Here is a 7,530-nt window from a genome sequence, read left to right on the forward strand (position 1 = left end):
GCAGGGACCCACCTCGGGGCCTTGGGAGCTGGGTGCCCGAGGCAGCATGTCAGCCAGCCTGCCTCTTCCTCTGCCTGGGCTGGCATCTCCAGACTGGGGCCCACTAGGAGAGTGCTTCCCAAACAGCGTGTGGTGAGCATTTTTAAAGTTTTTTCCCAATAATCAGCCTGTTGTGGATGATACTCTATAACATACAATAAAAATGATTTCCTTGAAAAATAAGAAGCCAGAGACACGTAAAATACAAGCTCAAATTGTGTAGTAGCAGAATCAATAGGACTGCAGTAAGTTTCTAAATGCTACTCCAATTTTGTTCTTAAAATAGTTAAGCGCAAGGCTTTAGAACACAGATTTTATCTTCCTTTCCCCCTCTTTTATTTCCCATCCCCTTTGCTCCAGCTCCCCACTCCGGAGCTAAACAAGTCCGTTTATTGGGCAACGTTTACTCCTGGCTTCCCCTCCCACCGATGCTCTGTGAGGCCTTTTTATAAACATAGAGGCTCTTACCCACACAGAATGGAGATGAAGGGAACACGGTAAGAAATACTTTTTTTGTTTGTTTTGACATTTATCTGCCCCATTCCCTGACCCCAAAATATTATTTTTGTCATGATCTCGCAATTCTGAGTTTGAGCCGAGTCCTGAGTAGCTTTCACCTAGCTATGAAAAAGCGCATTTCCAAAAGGAACATTTAGATCTGACATTTTGATGTAAAACACTTGTCTTTCCCATGTAAAATAATGGGACATTTTATTTTAATTTTTAAAGATTTTATTTCTTTATTGGAAAGAGAGACCATGAGCAGGAGGGGCAGAGGCAGAGGGAGAAGCAGGCTCCCAGCTGAGCGGGGAGCCCGATGCAGGGCTTGATCCCAGGACCCTGAGATCCTGACCTGAGCCAAAGGCAGACGCTTAACCAACAGCCACCCGGGTGCCCCAAGGGGCAATTTATTTGTAAGATCGTTAATTCCATTAAATCATTAAATAGATTGTACTTACTTTGCTGGTAGCAGCTTTAAATTAAATTTAAAAAAGGAAGAGAATGTGAAAGTCACTCTTTCTCCCATGAAGTCCACAAAAACCCGCTGACCCGGAGGAAGAGCAGAAGTGTCCTGATTTGCTTTTCTCCTGGCGTGTGCTCTGCAGGGATGATATCCCACCTCACTGAGCAATAGCTTGTCTCTGTCTCTCTCTCAGGATATTTCGCTCACGTCCATGGCGTCAGTCCGCTTATAAAGGCATTTCTACGGAAGACAGAATGTCATTGTCAAATTCTAAATCTTGGGACTGGGGTGGATACCACCTCTGGAGATTAAAGGTAAATGAAAATTCTGCCTCTTCTTTCCCAAATTGTTTCACCTGTGAAGGTGCCCGCCTGGTTCAGAAATGTTAAAATATATTCAGAGGGAATGCAGTGACGGTCTGTCTCGCGCCCCCATCCCCAGATGCTTGCACCTGCTGCCCCCGTCAGCCACATATTTAGTGTCCCCAGAGCCCTGGTGAAGGATGGGTGCCTTTCATCTCATCCTTTGCTGTTACAAACAGGGCTTAGGATAAAAATCCTAGTAGACATTTCCTCTGCATGGGTGGAAGAACCCTGCCCGTGGAATTATGAGAGCCAGAGCCCCTGCATCTGCCATATTGGCAATAACGAAGATTTTATTGTCATCCTGCTAGTGTCTTTGATACAGGCTGGAGGTGCACACGGCTGGGTGATTGTGCGATGACACAAAGGCCTTTTGCAGCTATTCCCTGATTTGGTCCCTCACCTGCTCTGTTAGGGAGCAAGAACAGGTGTAACTATGCTCACTCACAGGAAAGGAGACGAGTCTGGTTAGTGGCAGAACTGGGACCAAATGGGCTGCAGCTCCTCCAAATCCAGGTTCCTTCCCTGTTCTCTACACAGAGCCTGTGCTTGTTCAGGGGGGTCTCTGCGGTCTGTTGGGCTGTGGTGCGTCTGTACCTCAGTGACCATGGTGTGGTGGAAGGAACGGGAGCAGAAGGCAGTGGCAGAACGTGTGCAGTGTGAGTGGAAGGCATTGGAGAAATGCCTCCTCTCAGCCCGACACCGTTTCGACTTGGTCCCGACATTTGGATTCTCTCCGCTGTCATGTAGGTGGGTTAATAATGAACAAATCTGACATTTTTATTCCTGGGAACAAGGTACATTGAGACTTAGGTACCCCTTCCAAGAAAAAGGTTCTCTCTCAGGAGTGAGGAAGGCGAAGAGCACAGGGTCAGTAAGATATTGTGGAGGTGTCTTGTTTTGTTTGATAATTATATTGGTCCAAAGGGTTTTTTTAAATATATATGTTTCTTAAATAATAAAAAATAAACAATGCTTCTTTGCTTCTTGGAGCCTGGGCCTGTCGGGCCAAATTTAGCCCACTCAGCTATCGTCGTAAATAAAGTTTTATTGCAACACAGCCACTCCCATTTAGCTGCATCTTCTCTATGGCTGCTTTACCAGCATGACAGCGGAGTTGAGTAGTTCCAAGAGAGGCTGTCTGGCCTGCAAAGACTGAAATACTTTCTGGCCATTTACAGCAAGTTTGCTAATCCCTGTATTGAGAGGTATGTGCTTGTAGAACGGGGCAGGGAAAATCTTGGCTGCCAGTCTCGTTGTCTCATGCACCTTCCCCCGGGATGTTCCCCCAGCTGCACCAGCAGAGGCAGCGGGTCACAGGCTTTTTGCTGCCGCCATCGTGGGAGCTCGTTCTGTATGACCTCAGGGGCCCAAGACTTTGGGCAGTTGAAGGCTCCCCACTTCGGGCAGCGGGCACCAGGAGGGCCCAGGAAAGCCAGTACCATCACAGAAACAGAATAAAGGGGCAGTGAACCCCTTTAAGGGACCTCAGCTGATCGGTGTCTCCCGACTTCTGTTTTCACACAACCCAAGGATCAAGGACGCAGAGGGTGGGTCTCACCTCGGGCAGCCCGTGCTGCGGTTGGCCCTGGGGGATCCTCTTCCAGTCCAAGGGCTGTGCTTCCTCACGGCGGTCCCCAGCTGCCATCCAGGAGCCGGTCCTGTCTTCGGTGTCTTTCTTGCCTCCTGTGACTCGCCAGCTTTCAGTGAGTGGCGTGTCAGACAGGCTCAGGGAATCCCAGAGTCGAAAGTGGAAACATGTGCTGCAGCCATTTTGCTCCTTTTCGAAAGCCCAGAAAGAAGCTGTCTGTTCCTTAGAGGCTCGAGGTGTGCCTTTTGGTAGCTTTCCCTCCCCAGTGACCCCTTAGTCAGTTCTTCTGAAGGTCAAGTAGCTGATGCATGGGGAGTTCTTTTTTTTTTTTTTTTTAAAGATTTGACTTTTATTGGGGGGGGAGGGGCAGAGGCAGAGGAAGAATCTTAAGCAGACTCCCCTCTAAGCACAGAGCCCAATGCTGCGCTGGATCCCAGGACCCTGAGATCGTGGCCTGAACCGAAATCATCGTCGGCCGCTCACCCGACTGAGCCAGCCAGGCGCCCCAAGGGGAAGCTCTTTATACTAAAGTAAGAAGTCCTACAGAAGATGTGGGAGTGTATGCTGTCCTTCATCTGCTTTTAATTGTTCTCATTGTCTTTGGGAATTTTAGACTCTCCTTACCCTTTCCTGTCGTGGGAGTAATGTTCTGGAAGGGTGCTGTGGAGTTTCCTAGCAGAAGTTAGTTCTCGTCTGCCCTAAGCCTTTCCTCCCAGTAGCCTCAGCTAGCTCGTCCATCGCCGCGCTCTGCAGACGGGCAGGCATGTGTGGCAGCTCTGAGAGTGAACGGTTGAGATGGGTGAGCCTGTCTTTTCTGATACATCACGAAGCGGTCCTTTACTCTCTCCTCCTGTGTCCCTCTGTCACCCTCCCTCTCCCCCAAACCAGACCCTCTGATTTTTCCACTAGGTTGGGGGTAGCTGGACCTATAGTTCTGACACTTAACCCATAGGGATCACCTCCTACTAGAAAATGCTTGCTTGTGATTTCTGACCCCATCATGCCAACCCCTAAGACAGCGACCCTCCCCCATCCCTGCTTCCCATCGCTCCTGACTGTCTACATAGGTGAGTTAATATCATACTACATACTACCGTCTACATACACGGTGCTCTTCCCTGCACAGTTGTTCACATCAGAAACAGGGGTATCATCCTGACCCCCGCTTTTCCTTTGGCCCAGCCTGCACCGGCGACACCACCACCGGATTCTGGACACCGGCATCTGTGTTTCTCTTTGTCTTTCCCCTTTGACCAACTGGTTCTGTATTTCTGGAATAGAAGTAAGGTGGACACGAGGGTGTTAAAAGCATGCATGGCGGGGGGGATGCCGAACAGTCAGCAGGTTGTGGAGCGCCTTGTTTCTTGCCAGGCCTCAGGGGTGTGAGGAGCTGTTGCAGGAGACATGCAGTGTGTGGTTGAAACAGGCCAGAAAGGGGTGTCCTTGCAGTTGGTGAGCTGAGGAGAGAATGCGTTCGAGAATCCTCCTCAGGGCTGAGTGAGTGAGTGGACACGACAGAGATGGGGGGAATGTGCTAGGAGCCCAGGGGGTGACCAGGCTGGGGAGGCAGGTGGTGGAGCAGGGCCGTTAGTGTGTGTCTCTATGTGTGTGTGTGTGTGTGTGTGTCGGTCTCTGTGAGTCTCTGCGTGTGTGTGTCTGTGTCTCTGTGTTTGTGTCTTTGTGTCTCTGCCTCTCTGTGTGTCTGTGTGTAGGGGTCTGTGTGTCTACATGTCTGTATTTTGTACCTCTGTTTCTCTGTGTCTGTCTCTTCTGTCTGTGTGCCGCTGTGTGTGGGTCTTTGCGTCTCTGTGCGTATGACTGTCTTTGTCTAACTCAGTGTGTATGTTTGTGTGTGTGTGTCTCTGTGTGTGGCTTTCACACTTTCTCTACTGCAGCCCACAGTAAAAATACATGTACAGCCCAGGCCAGGCCCCACATCTGTGTACCTGTGTCAGTAAATCAAAGGCACACCCTTGGCGCTTACTAGCGCAGGTCCTGCTGTGCGTGTGGCTTGTATATTTATTTCCTCATGAGTCCTCACAACCCCGTGAGGTGCAGTCAATTTCTCTACTGTGCACACGAGGAAAGCTTGGCCCAGGGAGTTTAGTGACTTGCAGCGCCTCACAGCAGACACGTGGTGGATGGGATCTGACCCCCATTCCCTGGCTGCAGACGCCTGCCCTTTCCCACCCACCGTACGCGCCTCTCACAGAAAAACGTAAATGTACCACAAGACAGTGCTCGCCCTCACTGACGGGGATGCTTTGTGATGTTTGCTGTTGTATCCTATTTGATCCCGCACATGCTGGCCCCGACCCCTCCCCCCCAAACACACAATTGTTTCCTGACCCTCTCTAATCTGTCTCAGTCTGCTTTTTGGAAAATCTGTTAGCTCCTACTTCCCCAGCGCCTCTCAGTGCCTCCCCACCTCCATGCCAGTGGCTGCTCCCCCAGTTCAGGCTCCCTGTGACTTCTTCCCTGGACCTTCTTCCTGGACGGCTCTGAGAATCTCCTCACATTTGTCCTCTATCCATTCTCCACACAGAGACCAAAGTCACCTGAAAAGTACCTTTCTGACCATATCGTTCCTGATTTAAATCCCTGAAATAGCCCGTTGCTGTTTGGGGCTTAGTACTCGGTACATGACGATGGTCAGTAAATGTATGCGGGAATACAGAATTAGCAAACTTGCTGTGTATTTTTCCTCAGGATGAAGATCTCCCATGAAAATATTTTTGAGGTCGACTTTGCAGTGATTGTCACGAGAAAGCTGCCCAGCATCCAGTAAGTGTGGCTTGGACCAGAGGACAGAGCCGGGCAGAGTCAGAGGCAGCGGTCAGGAGGGGGCCGGATGCATGCTGGAGACCTCATTTTAGGGGGCCCTCCCCTTGGACCCCCTCCCCGCTTTCTTGCTGGCCCCGGGACCTCATTCCAACCTGTCGAGCAGTCTTCCACATGCAATACACTCTCCCTTGTGACTGTTCTGTCCATGAACGTCATTTCTCTGAACCTTGAAATGACCTACACTAGTTTCATGATCTGAATTGTTCTGTGTATTTGGTCTACTTCGTTATCTCCAGGGCATAGAGAGGTGCCCAGCCCAGAGCAGATGCGTCGTCAATATTGTTTGAGCGAATGAATGGGAGGCTGAACTTAGTCATTTACGGTCTGTGAGATATTCCGGGGGCCACGCTGACCAGGTTTTAAGGAGTTTGCAGAGTTGTAGAGGGCGAGTTTGTGAATCTCTGCTGGGAGCTTTTGTAGCACCATGTGCAATGCTTCCCTTGCATCCCCTCATTCAGTGCTCAGAGCAGCCTCGTGAATTCTGGTGGGGAAACCGAGGCTCAAAGCAGTGAAGCGAATTTCCATCAGGGCACCTGTGAAGGAAGGGGCGGAGCTGAGATTTAAGCCCTGGCCTCAAGCCCGAGGGTTTGGAAGGGAACTCCCTTCCTTCTTTTTAAATGAGTGATTTCAATAAAATGCCAAGAATTGCCTTTAAAAAAAATTTTGGTGAGCATAAAAGTTTCAGCTTGTCCTTCAAGGATTTCTAATTCTCATCATCTGGAAATAGTTTTCAAGTATGAGGTTGATCTAGTTTACCCTATGAAAACAAGGTTTTCACCCTTTCCAAATACAGGATTCCGTTACAGAAAATACGCTGTTCGGTTGCCATCTGGCATCTGAGGCTGTGCCTCTGCAGACGATGTCCTAGCCTGTTGGGACCCTGAGTGAACTAAGAGGAAGCGGGCTCTCACTCAAGCCCAGAGGTGCTTCTGGGCTGAAAAACGCATTGGCCTTTGTGTATGGTTGTTGTGATGGAGGATTCGGCTCTCTGAGGTCTGATTTTTTGCATATCCTGTAGGAGGGAGTCATCGCATCAACATTACTGACTTCAAGTCTGAATAGGAGTCCTTTTTTCAGTGAACTGTGAGCGGTGAGCAGTGTGTTAAAGATTTTGTTTGAGAAGAGGCAGAAAACTGGAGACGACTTGGAAAACCTGGAACATCGGGAAAATCCTTGTTGACGTATCCTGAGCGATTTCTGAGTGTTCAGTATTTCATGATGAGATTGTGAGTGGGCATCCGATTCGGAGTGTCCTGCTTAGTGACCTCGCCAGAGCCCCGATCCACTGAAGTGTGAGTACGTGTGCCGAGGGCCAGACGTCAGGAAGCAGAAGGCCCTGTGGAGTGAGTGGCCCTTGCTTTGAACAGGAGCAGGATGTATTTGCCGTTCCTGGAGTGGGTGTTTGCGGTTCTGCTGAAACTGAGCTCCTTGACTCATTTCTCTCTTTCCCATCTTCCCACAGAGTCAAGCCTTTCTTATCACAACCCATTACAGAACTACATTCGGAGGACCCACTTCAAATCGGCAAGTACCCTTAACCTACGTGGTACGATGTGCACTACAGAACGCTCTTTGCTTTTTTCCCCTTTTCCTTTTAAAAGGGGTGTGTGTTTGTGTGTGTGTGTGTCTGTCTGTCTGTCTGTCTGTCTGCACCTGCGGGTGAGCACTTGCGATGTCACGCAGAGTGTACTTCTGCTGATACGTTTACACTGCATCGCATTTACCGTGAA

This window comes from Ursus americanus, chromosome 2, assembly GCF_024610735.1.
Source record: "Ursus americanus isolate L20-20 chromosome 2, mUrsAme1.1.p, whole genome shotgun sequence".
Lineage (NCBI taxonomy): Eukaryota > Metazoa > Chordata > Mammalia > Carnivora > Ursidae > Ursus > Ursus americanus.